Genomic DNA, 15,032 nt, shown 5'->3' with positions numbered 1-15,032 from the left:
ATCCAAGGTCACACAGATCATAGTCATAAAGATAAAATTTGAACCCAAATTCTCCATGATGCCGGGTCATGTTCTCTGATATTTCATAGGCATAAAGAATTAAATGCACAGGCATAGCGGTATCTACCCTAAACTTGTTAAAATTTTATCTAGAAGTTTCCCCAGTGAACCTGCCCACCTCATTCTTTTTATTCATTTTCATAATGTCATGACCTTGTCCAAGGTCACAAAGGTAACAAGGAACTGAAACCCAGGTCCTCTGAAGTCAAACCCAGGGTTCTTTCCATGTGGCCTCGGGGAATCTCAGTCACTTTCCCTGTCTGAGCCTCAGTTTCCTCATTTGTAAAATGGGGGTATGGTCTGGATGGTTTCTCCCCTTTCCTCCCTCCCTAACTCTAGATCCCACCTTCTACACTGACTACCTGGATTGCTGTGGGCTGCAGAAGCCTTTCCTACAAAAACAAGCGGGTCAGACTAAGAGATCTCATGGTCCCTGCTGCATCTGGATCCATGATCCCAGGTGAAAGGCTTTTCTCCTGTGGACTAGTACTCAAGTTTCCCCAATTAAGAATATATTGGAATCCTGCTGCAATGCCAATGCCCAGGTCTCTGCTAGTGATAGAACTGGCCTCATGCAAAAGGAACCAGTGTGATTTCATCATCCCTTTGTTTCATTTTTTGGGGCATCCACCCCATGCACCCCTCACACTGCCCCTAAGCTGCTCAGGGCCACACTCAGTGGTTCCCCATGCACATCTGCCATATTATACGTCAGACCTCTCCTCCCTTCCAACAGCATCATTATTGCTCCTGAGGACTTTACAGAAGCACCTAGGACAAACCAGGCATGGACTCTGTGGAAGGAGCCTAGGACTATGCAAGTGTGCAACTAGCTTGATATAGGATGATGCGGTCTGGAGCTGGAAGAGACCCGAGGCCATCGTGTCTGCTCCCTCCTTTTAGAGATGAGAGGACTGAAGCCCAGGGGAGAGGAACAACTTGTCCAGGGTCACACAGGCAGTAATAGGAGAGGCAGGACAGAAAACAGGAATCAAGTTAATATTACCATTGCTACCAGAAAAGACATGAGCATTAGCTTCCCTGTGGCTCTGCTCCTTTTCTCTGTGATTCCCCAGATTTCTTTGGCCCCCACTTCTCTGCATCTTCTCTATTCCCCTATTAAGGTGCAAGCTCCTTGAGGCCAAGGGAGGGGTGCCTCATTTTTTTTGTGCCCCAAGTGCTTAGTACGTACTCTGTACCAGGCACACAGTATGCTCCTGAAGGCTTTTTTCATTCATCCTTCATTGTTTCTTGTGTGACTCCCAATTCTGATTCCTTGGGGTCACGGTGACCTCATTCCATGATTTGCATCCACTGGGCACACTATGCTATGGAGCTGGCTGGTTAATTGGTGGATTTGGTCCATGGATACATTTCTCTTGGATAGATGCTGCAGACAGACAATGAACTGGACACAGTCAGTCAATAAGCAATTATTAAACACTTACTGTGTGCCAAGTACAGCACTAAGCACTGGGAATAACAAAGGTCAAAATAGAGTTCTGACCTCAAGAAGTTTACATTTTAATGGAGCTGACAACATGGAAATCATTTTGTATATACAAGATAATGAGCAAACAGGAGAAACACATTGGGATAGATTGCATTCAGGGAAATGTGTGGTATTTTCAATGGTCCCAAACTTCTCCCTGAAGTCTACTCAATGCAGTTCAATTCAATAAACAATTATTAAGTGCCTGCTATGTGCTAGGCACTATGCTAAGCACTGGGGATATAAAAACAGGCCCCCATGGTGCTTACAATCCAATGAGGGATACAACATACAAATGAATATACGTGAAGCAAGGTATATACGGAAAAAATAGGAAATAGTTAAAAGAGGAAAAGAAGTGGCTTAAAGAAGGATTAGGAAAGGATACCTACAGAAGGTAGGTTTTTAGTTGGGACTCAAAGGAAGCCAGGGAAACTGGAAGCTGGAGCAGAGAAAGGAGAACATTCTAGGCATGGGGGGCAGCCAAGGGAAATGTTCGGCACCATCTTTTTTTCATTCCAATTGCTTTCTGGGATGTAGGAGAGAATTTTAAATTTTTTTATATAATTGAAAGATTGCCTCTGAAACCAGTCCAATGGATCAGATCTTCGGTATTCTTCACCCTGCTGTTCAGTGGACAGGACAGTGATTATCAATGGCAGATCTCTAAATTGGGAACACAGCTGATTGGAGCTGAAATTGGATGTGTATGACACAGAGAAAAGTTCTCTTAATTCTTTGTCTCTGCTCACTTGTGCCTGAGTAAGCTAGTCCTGTAGGTAAGCCCAGGGACGGATGGTCTATACTGTACAGCCAATTTGTTTTCCCAACTTGGTCCAATTATCAAGTATTTTTATTGCCTTTGACTCCAACCCCATCTTCCAGAAAACAAAGCAAAGGAAAAATACAGTAAATTCTGCACCGAAGACATTTTCCTCTTTTCTGAGCTTCAAAAACTGCTGAGGAAATTAGTTCTTTTATCTGGAACAGATGGTGGCTTAAACCTGGATGTGACTGTAATTCAATAAGATACAATTCAACAAATAATTAGTAAGGGCCTAGGATAGAGAAAGTAATGTGGCAGAGTTGAGAGAGTAATAGATGTGGAGTTAGAGACCCTGGGTTCAAATACTGGCTCTGCCATAGTGCAATCTTGGGGAAGTCATATAATATCCTTGAGCCTCAGTTTCCACACCTGTAAAGTGGGGATAATGATAGCACCTGCTGATAGGCTTGTTATGAGAATTAAATGAGAAAAACGTATGCAAGGCACTTTGTAAATCTTAAAGTACAGGATAAATGCTACCTGTTGATGTTTTTTATCTTAACTAAAGAGGTAACCTAGACACTGTCATAAGTCACCTTCTTCCAAGTCTGCAGATCTGATCTCCAGGGCTTCTTTCAGGTCTGCCATCCTGTAATTCCATGTTGATGCATTTCTAACCTCTGGTTTCCTTAGTCACTCTAAAGATCGTAGAGCTGAGTCTTCAAGTGACCTCAGGGGGCATCTAGTTCAGGACCCTCATTTATCAGTGAGGAAACTGAAGTCTAGAGAAGTTGTGACTTTTCCAAGTCCACAGCTGGTAAGTGACACAAATCCACTTCAAACCCACATCAACTGACAGCATTTCAAGCTCTCTTTCCATATCACTACTTTGTCTTTGTCCATTAACCAAGTGCTGACTTACCCATTTCCCAAAATTTTAGGTTCTGTTTGTATTTTTGCATGGTTTTTTTTTTTTTTGGATTTGGGTGTAAGTTTAATGGAGATGCCCACATTGCCTTGTTCTTCCTTTCTGTGACAAGGGTGGTTTGTGGGCTCCGAGTGTACTCTCAGCACCCTTGGTGTTTCTAGAAGGTTATTTCAGATCAATGGGGAAGCTGGGGATGGTTTTTTTTAGACTCCATTTCAATCTGATGGAGGCAGCTTCACTTTAGGAAGACACCCCGCCCACCTTTCTTTTGCTTCAACAACTGACCCTGACAAATGGCCCAGATGATTCACTCACAGAGCTGTTAATAATCTCTATGGTCCAATATCTCCAGGTCACCATCATGCAGGGCTGGCTCTGGGACTCAGGCCAAGGAAATGTTTGCTTTTAAAAGAAATCACATCATCCTCATGTGAAGGGTCTTAGAAGGGAGTTCTGAACCAAAAAACAAAAGGCTAACTTGTTTAACCTTTTTGGGAATTGAAGGAAGTCCACAATACTTTGGGGATGGGCTGGGAATTGTCAGTGGTTTTGCCCAAAATGTCAACCAACCTATATGAAAAGAAGCATGCATGCAGCTGTTTCTCTACCCACCCTTGACAGTATTCCATTTTGTGGATTCTGTATCTGGATTGATCATAATTAATATGATTCCTTTGGCATATCCCAGCCCAAATGGATAGTCATAGAGTTGCTGAGGAGGTATCTTTAGACCATGCTTACATTCATACATGTGAAACAGCATACTTTTCCATTTGTGACCAGGTTAGAAAGTTTTCAAATTTTAATAATTTTTTTAAGTCCAGTCCTGTGATTTCATCTATGGATAGAATTCCAATTGTGGAAACTTCCTCTACTAATGCAAATCTGCAACTCCTTGGCAGCCTAGAGTCCTAGGGAATTGCCTAAGGCTCCTGAGAGGCTAAGTCCTATAGGAAGTTTGTGGCTGCATTTGAACCCAAGGCTCTCCAAATCTCTCTATATCCCTACAATCACTCAGCCTTTCACATTTTCATGCTGAAAAAGTTGTGATTTCACTGATTCTGATGTTTACTTCATACAAAAGTACAGAATCTCTTAATAATGAATTAGTTCCTCCTTTTCCTTAAAAATATTCTTTATTATGTGGGGGGAAGGAAGGTAGAAAGTGATTTAGGAAATGTCAAAACAAAAGACAGCAAGAAAAGTTATTTTTAAAATTATGATAAATTAGGAGTTTAGTAATAGGATCGTAGGCTTCAAACTCTAAGAGACCCTAGAGTCCAGTAAATCCAAGCCACTCATTTTTTTATAGATGCAGAAACAGAGGTTGAGTACCAGTATGTGTCAGAGGCAGGATCTGAACTCAGGTTTTCTTGATTCAAGATCACTCTCCATCCACTAGGCCACAGAGCCTATCCAGAGTCACCTAATGAAGGAGAACTGTGTCTCTTATCTTGGAGGCAAAATAGAGGCTAACCTATCTGGGACATCTTGGATGCATAAAATGACCTCGGAGGATCCTCTGTCCTAGGATTCATTTCTAGGCAAATGACACCTAAAATTCAGGCTACTGTATTTTCTTTTCTCACCCATCTGCTTCCCATTGTGCATTAATTTGCAGTCTTAGCATTTTGAGATGTCATTCTTAATAATCACTTTCACACCTTTTCATTGGTATCTCAACATTTTTTTTATATTGAATCTCCTTTTGTTCAAATTGTAAATGCTGACTTTCCTTAAACCTTTCCAGGAAAAATAATCTATTAATCTTCTCATATATTTCCCTCTAAAGTTTTTTCTCAGAGGACACCACAAGTAATGTTGGCTTTAAAAAATAAGGTCTAAGTGGTGGCAAGATGACATAAAGAGAATGTAGGATGAAGTAAAACTAGAGATTGATTTGCAATCTGACTTATGTTAGGTAAGCACATGAGATTTTGAGGATAGTACAGCCAGAATTCTGTATAATAAGGTAAGACAATGATCATCTGACAAGAATGATAACCCCATGGGTTGGTTGGCCTTGGAAGCCTGTGTTCAGAGCATCACAAAATGTCAAGAGTTGGAAGGCCTCCCAGTGGCCCAGCATTCAGCCCAGCTACCCCAAAAAGAGTGCCCACCATAGCAAGTCATCATCCAGCCTCTGCCTGAAGACCTCTAAGCACAGAGAATCCATACCCTCTCCCCGACCCCCCCACAAAGGTGAGCCCTCCCACTCTTGGACAGCTCTAATGGCTACTAAGATTTCCTGATACGAAGACAGAGCTCGCCTCTCCGCTACTTCCAACCACCGTTCCTGGTGCTGCTCACAGGAGGCCAAATGGAATGAGAATAATCCCTTTTCCACCTGACAGCCCTTCAAATAGTTGAAGAGAGCTAACGTCTCCCCCCAAATCATCATTTCCCCAGATAAAGCATGCCCAATTCATTCAAATAATCCTCATACAATATTTATCATCCTGGTTGTCCTCCTTTGCACATTCTCAATTTATTCATATTCTTCTTAAACTATGGGTCCTGGAACTGAACTCAGTATTCCAGGTATCCTGAAAGTTATCCTTCTCTTAATGCAAGTTGGGCTATTTCCATCACTTAATTTAAGGAACGTGAAAAGTGTCCCTTGCCCCAAATTATCTCTTCTGGGGATCAGCTTTATCCCAAATTCTACTATTAGGGACTTATTCCTTCGTCTAAAAAGTTCACTGCCTCAGATTGAAAAGGAGCTTAAAGGTCTCCAAGAATCCCTTCTTAAAATACAAATAACATTCATAGCCTTCCCACTTCTTTGTAACCTAATTTTTGAAGTTTAATATTCATGTTTCATCTGATTTTAGAGCATATGACCTCACAGGACAGGGCAAATGTAAGAGTAAGTTCTGATGGGGTCACCGTTTAAGAAACAGGTTCACAGTAAAAGTCCAGAAAAACCAACCCTGAATAGAGGAGCCATTGGGACAACTGAAAACACCAACGTGTGCATGCCAGAAAGTTGGGGCTAGTATGATTGTGGCAAAGCATATTTCTCACCAACTCACAATCTTTCCTTAGGGTTATCTATGTACATGATTATGGGCTAAGAAACACATCCTTAGAAATATATCATCTTTATGACTATTGGGAAATTTTTTCAGAGGTTGGTTTTACAATCCACATTGATCAAATGAAATGGATGAAACGTTTCTGTTGTTCAGACCATGGCGTTTATCTGGATGATCAGTTCATTGAATGTGTGTGTATGTGTGTGTGTGTATGTATGTGTGTGTATATGTGCGTGTGTATGTGTGTATGTGTGCGTGTGTATGTGTGCGTGTATATATGCATGTGTATGCATGTGTATGCATGTATGTGTGTGTATATGTGTGTATATATGTGTGTGTGTATGTGTATGTGTGTATCTCTGTGGGTATGTGTGTGTATATGTGAGTGTGTATGTGTGTATGTATGTGTGTGTATGTGTATTGTAGACACAACTAACAAACATAGACTGGACCCAGAATTGAATAGAAGGAAGAAAGAGGGCTAGATGACAAAGGGGAGATTGCATGATGCTTTCAATAATAACAAATTTGCTACTCGGCTCAAAACTTCATCTTTTTTAAACTGATGTTCTTCTATCGCACTTGTTTCTATGAAAAACTTGGAGTATAACCTCCAAGGAAATGAAGTTCCACATGACCGTCAATGGGAGACACAAGGAGGTGACTGGATGCTTCCAACAAAGATGTGCCCAGAAAAAAAAGTGACATGGGGGTATAATCACAGAAATGTAGGACAATGAAGGTAGATCAGTCACAGAGAGGATTATTTCACTGTCTCCCATAAGATGTAAAAAAAAAAATCTAGAACAGGGATTCCTGACCCTGGGTCATAAATCCCTTTGGCAATCTGATGAAACATTGGGACCTCTTCTCAGTATGATTTTAAATGCTTAAAATAAAATATGTAAGATTGCAAAGGAAATCAATTTTATTCAAACATAGATTTTTTAAAAGACAAGCTCACAAACCCTGGTTTAAGATGAAGAATTTCTAACTACAAGAAGACTCCTGGAGCAAATGTGGTAGAAGAGGAAAGGCTGGGTTGGAGTCAGAGGTCCTGGGTTCATATTCCAGCTCTGTTATTTGTCCTCTGGGACCTTGGACAAATCACTTAATTTCTCCTGGTTTCAGATTCCTCAACTATAATGTGATGGGGTTGGACCCAGGGGGAGCTCAGGTCCCTTTCAGATAAATATATCTCCTCTGTACCAGGTCATTGGGGGAACAGAGAAAGAATCTCTCCAAATGAGAAGGCATGAGCAGGTCACCATCTTTTCTGATCAGCGGCACATCCATATCAGGAAGACTTTGAGCCCCTGATATAAAAGCACCATAGAGCCACATAAAATGTTTCACATCATGTCTGGCACTTAGAGGAGCTTGGAATAACCTTTCACATAGAGCACAAAAGAATCCTGAAATATCTAAGCATGAACATAGTCATTTCTGACTGAAACACAGTGCACAACAAACACAGTGCCATTTATACAGCTGGAGTTCACTCAGTCCTTTGCACACATAATTTCAACCCTGTCAAACAACCAAACGCAGGGGATCATTATGTCCTTACTCAGAATTTAAAGCTGGAAGGGACCTGGGAGTTCAACTGCTCTTTACAGATAAGGAAACTGAGACCCAGAGTAGAGAAGTGACTAGCCCAGGGGCATACAGCTAGTCAGGGTTACAGGTAGGACTTAAGCCCCGGCCTTGGAGAGTTCAAGTCAAGCCCTTTCCCCAGTAGAATCCACAGCTCCCTCCTATAGGAGGCTTGTCCTGAGATCTTCCAGTTGTTAGCGAGGTCTCCTTTCAGACGAGCAGACAGCAGCCTCTGGACCAAGGCCTGCCTCTGACACTACTTGGCGGTGTAATCCAGGGCAAGTCACTTAACTCCTTAGGCCTCCAGGTAAGTCTCTAAGACTAGAAGGTGCAGAGTAGGTTCTGATGGCCCACTAGAGAAGGGAGTTTCTTGCTGAGGGAGGGAGCTAACCTAAGCCTACCTCCAACCCTCCCTGAAAAGAGAGGTCCCTGTACCAGTGAAATCTCAGGTCCAGTCTCCTGTCCCTCACACACACACACACACGTGTGTGTGTGTGTGTGTGTGCTTTGCACATGCATGTATGTGTATGTATTTAACTACAGGGTGTGCATGCAAACATATACACATCTTACAGTTAAATATATGTATAGTATAAATATAAGTATCTGTTATTTCCATATCAGTGTACGGGTCCCCCACCCTCAACCCCTCCCCCGTTCCTCAAGAACAAGAACTGTTTCATATTTGTATTCCCAGCATCTAGAACAAGGCCTGGCAAACAGGAGGTGTTTAATTAATGTTTGTTAGATTGAATTCAGTTAAATTGTCTCCTCCCATTTCTTAGTCTCTGGGAATAGAAACACAAAACCCAAGATCTCCGGACCTTAAGGAGCTTAAAGACCTTCAGGAATCCATTGGAACCTGGGTCACATAAAGAGATAAAATACACAGTCATTTCCAAAAGACTATGTCCTTTGAGTCTTACCACAACCTTGTGAGCTAGGCTTAGAAGATAATATTTTTCTCATTTTGTAGATGATAAAACTGAGTCTCAGATAAGATTTATACGAGGTCACACAAACGGTGTTGGAACCAGGGACGAGGATCCAGGTCTTCTGACTCATAATTCAGGTATCATTGGCTTTAGAGCAAGGCGGGATCACAGAAGTCGGCTAGTCCAACGCCCTCATTTTACAGATGAGGAGACTGAGGCCCAGAACTTTGAAGAAACTTCCCCAAGGTCATGCACCTCTTCCAAAATCAGTGCTAGAACCTGAATTTAAGTCTTCTAACTTGAAAGCCAGTGTTCTTTCCTCTGTACTCTGCTCACTTCCTCAGTGGTTTTTCCATAGTGTTGTTATGCAAATTGCAGTTATTAACAGTAAGTAAAAATGATGAATCAATAATGAACGTCTACCAAGCTCCTCCCCTGGCCCAAACCCTGAGCTGGGCACCAGGGACACGAATATGAAAACAGGGCTGTCCTTACCCTCAAGGAGCTGATGTTCAACTGGAATGGACGAAATGTGGAAATCTGAGATGAAGTAGCAGGAGAGAAATTAGGTGGTAATAAGAGAAGAAAACAAGTCTCTAAAACGCTCTTTTCCTTCCAAAGAAATGTGAGAAGGATTTGTCTCTTTTTCCAGAGGTGGGGGCTTAGGGGGGACTGATTATAGTGTCAGACCTGGGGGGTGGATAGGTTGGTTACTTTTGCTAAATGAGTTTCTCTTTTAATGCTTTGGAACAAATGATGGTGTCTCTTTGGGAGGGGAAGGAAAAGGGAAATATTGGGAAATGTCAGTTATATAAAAATAAGGCATATCCATACAACTTTATCTTTTTCAGGAAGTTATTTTTCTTTTTTTCTTTTTCAAATAATCCAGGTCTTCTGAAAACCACAAAACCAGACAACACCTTCCTTCCAGCAGAGAGCTGTCTTCCCACAGAGAAGAGTTTATCACTTCAGAGGGTGGAAAAGAGCTTGAACAACAAAACTCCTCTCTCTCTCTCTCTCTCTCTCTCTCTCTCTCTCTCTCTCTCTGTCTCTCTGTCTCTCTGTCTCTCTCTGTCTCTCTCTATCTCTCTCTGTCTCTCTGTCTGTCTCTCTCTGTCTCTCTCTGTCTCTCCCTCTGTCTCTCCCTGTCTCTCTCTGTCTCTCTGTCTCTCTCTCTGTCTCTCCCCTTTCCTCCCTCCCTCTTTTCCTCATCCTCCCTCTCCCTTCCTCTCTCTCCCAGTTTGGTAGACAGACTGGAAGGGATGGAGAGGATAGTGGAGAATAGGAGAACCTGAAGAAATTGGACCTTCTTTATACTTCCACTCCATCCCCCAAGTACCCTCTAAACCACAGGATCATATGTTTGGAATGGAAAGGGGCTTTAGTACTCATCTAGTCCAATCCCCTCATTTTACAGATGAGGAAACTGAGAGCCAGAGAGATGAAGTGATTTTTATTCATGGTCATTCAGGTACAAAGTTTCAGAGGAAGAATTCAAACACACATCCAAAAGCACACATGCTGGTGATCTCAATAGACCATTCTCCACTATGAAAAGTGCTACAGTGTCAGAGGACATAGCTCGGGGGATAGAGCTGGAGTTAGGAAGACCTGGGTTGAGATCTGGGCTTAGACACTTACCAGCTGTGTGACCCTGGTCAAACCATTTAACCTGTTTGTCTCAGTTTTCTCATCTGTAAAATGAGCTGAAGAAGGAAATGACAAACCACTGCAGTGTATCTCTGCCAAGAAAACCCTAAATGGGGTTACAAAGAATCACACACAGCTGAGAAATGACTGAAAAACAGCCACATAGTAACATATTACCTTGGGAAACTCATTTACCTCTCTTGACTTCAATTTACTAATCTGTGAAAGGAAAGGGGAGGGTTAGATCAGAAGTTCCTAACGTTTTTTTCTGGCAGCCTGGTGAAACCTATGGATGAGCACCTTCTTAGAATGGCATATAAAATAAAATATATTACAAAGTAATATATTTGAATACATTATATTGAAAAAGCTATCAAATAACTGATCCAAGTCCATGGATGTCTTGGGGGTCCATGTATCCCAGATTAAGAAGCCCTGGACCAGACAATCTTAAAGTCCCTTCCCTTTATAAGGCTATGATTCATATGTTGAAATTCATCCCTTCATTGTCTGGATGGACGGGGGAGTCATCAGTGAGAGGAGGAAAAAGCACATGTAACTTTAAAGTCTTATTCCTAGCCTCACCACCAAAAAAAAAAGAGGAAAGAAAGCAAGAAATCAAACCACTCTATCATCTTGATATAATAGAAACAACCCTAGTTAGAGAGTAAGAACTCCTAGATTCTAATTTCTAGCAACTCTGTGAATTGTTACTCGTGTGACCTTCAGCAAGTCCCAGCATCCCCTGGGTCCATTTTTTCATGTAAAATGGTGGAGCTGGACCCGGCTGTCTTGAAAGACTTTAAATTCTCTGCTTTCCTAGTTCATCCTTAGACGCTATCAGCTTCAGAGGCACCTGACTGAAAGGGCATTCCTTGTTGCAGAAGAACTCCACACTTTTATTCAAGGCCGGTGGCCTGTTTTTTAAAAACCAAAATCGATACTTTAACCGAAATATTTTTTTTCTGCCACAAGCCAGCAAAATTACTTAATTGATCTTTGTTACCCCTATATTTGTCTTTGAGCCAGAGCATACACATAATGTCCTGTCATGCATTTGAACAGAATCCAGGGTCTGGAAATAAAGGTGAAAAACTGCTGGTGCCATTATTTGGATTTTAAGAGGTCCAATTTTCTTGCTTATTTTGCTGAAGTGAAGAATAAATAATGCATTTTACCTTGGGGGGGAAAAATCAAAGCATTTATTACAGGTAGGTAGCACTCTGTGAAGGGAATGGAGAAAAACAGAGCATTGATTGAAGTTAATTTTGCATCCTTGGGTAAAGACATGTCCTCCTACTGTCATTGTTTGGATTATATACTGCCATCTCCCTCCTCAAATTGCCTTGTTCGTACTTACCTGTGTGTGAGAAAAGAGGTGTTCTGGTCATCATCATCACCTCCAGTCTCCTTCGGAGGAGTAAGCTCCTTGCGGGCTGGGAATGGTTTCTATTTTTCCTGTTGTAGCCTCGTTGTACCTTACACATATGACCACGTTTAGTAAATACTTATTGAATTCATTTGAATTTTACCAGGTATCCCAAGAAGTACTAGCTTCAAACTGCTCTGTGATTTGGGGCATACCCTGAATATATTCATTATATAACAACCAATTTATAAGCATTTATTAAGGTCCCCTCTCCCCACAGCACTGTAATACAAACACAAAATGAGAAAACAGTTCATGGAGCTAACATTCTTTCAAGTGAGAGAATAGGTGCCCCACAGAACCATAGTGAAAGGGGCCTTAAATCTCCTCATTTTACAGATGGGTAAACTGAGGCCCAGAACTAGGAAGTGATTATCCCAAGGTCACAAGACAGTGTCACAAGCAAGATCTGAATTTAGCTCCTCAGTGCACAGGTGTGCCACCACACTCAACTCATCTGCACTGCTTGCCATGATGCACACATATAAACACAAGCGAAGTTAATATGTCTTCCAGCATAAGCAGTTTCACTGATGTGCAAACCTAATGGTATTTGAATCCAAAAAATATTAGTGCTTTCATCAGCACAGGGCTGGAAATTTCTTCTACCAACATCACAACTACTCTGTCTCTCAGTAGCAAGATCCTAGGAAATTGTCCAAAGCTCAGACTTTTACATGACTTGCTCAGGGTCACACAACTGCCAGAGGTCAAATTTGAACCCATGGCTTTTCTGATTCTAGCTCACTGTCTCAACACTCTCCTTAATATCCCCATGATATTTTGTTTCTTTTCCTCAGTATCATTAAGTCTTCTTGGTACCTGATGCAGCTAGCAACATGAAGTTAGAGAATCTTTGGTGCAGAATGATGAATCAGTGAAGAAGCACTTATTTTAGTACTATAATGTGCAAGATACTGGGGGTATAGTCCCTGTCCTCAGAGAGTTCAGTTCTATGGCATGGGGGCACAACAAATGCTTAAATAATTCTTTATACACACACACACACACACACACACACACACACACATATACAATGAAACGTTGATGGAGGAAGTAGAAGCTGGTTGGGGAGCATATGATATAAAACAGTATTGGTCAGAAGATCAAGTTAGGATTGTGTACTAGCCATAAGCTTCTGTGAAAGGCTCCTTCACCAGGAAAAGCCTCAGTTTCCTTGCATGTGAAACTGGGAAAATGATTCTCATACCAGTCATACCTTACTTGTAAAAAGGTTGTGAAGAAGGAACTTAGAATGCTATGTAACTGTGAGTTATTATATGAATGAGAGTGATGAGGATGATTATAATGTAAATAGGAGCCATTCTGTTTCAGAACAATGTGGCTTTCCCTGAATCTATTCAGAATACACGGAAGTTAATTAGCTCCCGGTGGCCCTTACTTCTCAAAGAGCAGGGATTATATAACTCAGTTTTGCCTTTGCCAAGTGACTGCTAATATTAGATGCTGCATTTCTGGGCTTGATAGAGCAGTCTGCAAACTTTTTGTCTCACAGCTCCTTTATACTGTTAAATCAAGAACTCCCCCTCCCTTAAAATCTTTTGTTTATGTACGTTAAATATTTACCGTATTAGAAATTAATATGCCTGGGCATTATTACGAAAATAATTTTGGCCCCCTTGACTCCAAGAAAGGGTCTCAGAGACCCCCAGGAGTCCCCTGACCACACTTTGAGAATTGCTAACTTAGAACCCTGAAAGCGGATGGGAACTTTTTGGTTGCTATGCACCCAGATCCCATTCAGTTCAACAAAACAAACATTTCCTGTGTGTATTCAATTGTGTCCATTTCTTTGTGACCCCATTTTGAATTTTCTTGGCAAAGACACTAGAGTGATTTGCCATTTCCTTCTCCAGCTCATTTCATAGAAGAGGAACTGAGGCAAAAAGGATTAAGTGACATCCCCAGGGTTATAGAGCTAGTAAGTATCTGAGGTCACATTTGAACTCAGGTCTTGCAGACTCCATACCCTGCCCAGGACTCTTATCTCTAGCTACTACACTAAGTAACTAAATAAGCTCTACACTAGATGTGAGGAGCGGCACAATGACAAGTAAGACTTGTGCCCTCCCCTCAGCAGGTTTATAATCCAGTAGGGATCTGTACAAAAGTCAAGCAACCAGTATTTGTTTTTTCTTTTTTCTTTATTTTGCATACAGAATCATAGTGTGAGGATTAGAAAGGGTGTTGATGATCATCTAGTTCAATCCATATACATAAGTAATCTCCACCATCACCTTCCCAGTTAGCAGGCCCTGCCGGGACCTGGTTAGATGCGAAAGATACAAAGTGAGGAGATTACAGCAGAGCTGCATGAAACAATCTGTAGAATTTAGAAATGAGATGGTAGAGTGAACAGAGTACTGGTCAGGAAGACCTCAGTGCAAATTTGATCTCAAATATTTACTAGTTGTATGACCCTGTGCAAGTCACTTCACCTCTGTTTGTCTCAGTTTCCTCACCTGTAAAATGGGGACAATAACCTCTACCTCCCAGGTTGTTGTGAAGGCTAATTTAAATAAATTCATAAAACTCTTTGAAAATCTTAAAGCAAATATCTGCAAAATAAATCTAGGTAATTTTGTGAAAGGGCAGGTAGAGGGCACCATAGTGCACAGAGCACCAGGGCTGGAGTAGGGAAGACTCAACTTCCTGAGTTCAAATCCAGCCTCAGACACTTACTAGCTGTGTGACCTTGGACAAGTCACTTCATTCTGCCTCAGTTTCCTCATCTGTCAAATGATCAGGAGAAGGACATGGCAAACCACTCCAGGATCTTTGCCAAGAAAATCCCAGATGGGGTCACGGAGAGTCGGACAGGACTGAACAAGAACAAAGTAATTTTGTGGGGGAGAATCAACAAAGGTCTCCTGGACAAAGCAGCGCTTGAGGTCATAGGAACGAGGAGATGCTAAGAGGCAGGTATGAGCAGGCGGGGAGTTCTAGGTGGGGACAAAGGCAAAGAGAGGGGAGATAAACCCCATTCGGGAGAAAAAGCAAATTCAGTTTGGCTGGAAAAAAATGTGAAAGGAAGATGATACCTAACGAAGCCAGAAAACCAAACTGACCCAAGTAGTAAGGGCTTTTAAACAACAAATAAATATCAGCATAGGAGAA

Source organism: Notamacropus eugenii, chromosome 3 (assembly GCF_028372415.1).
Source record: "Notamacropus eugenii isolate mMacEug1 chromosome 3, mMacEug1.pri_v2, whole genome shotgun sequence".
Lineage (NCBI taxonomy): Eukaryota > Metazoa > Chordata > Mammalia > Diprotodontia > Macropodidae > Notamacropus > Notamacropus eugenii.
Note: the sequence above shows the minus strand (reverse complement) of the source record.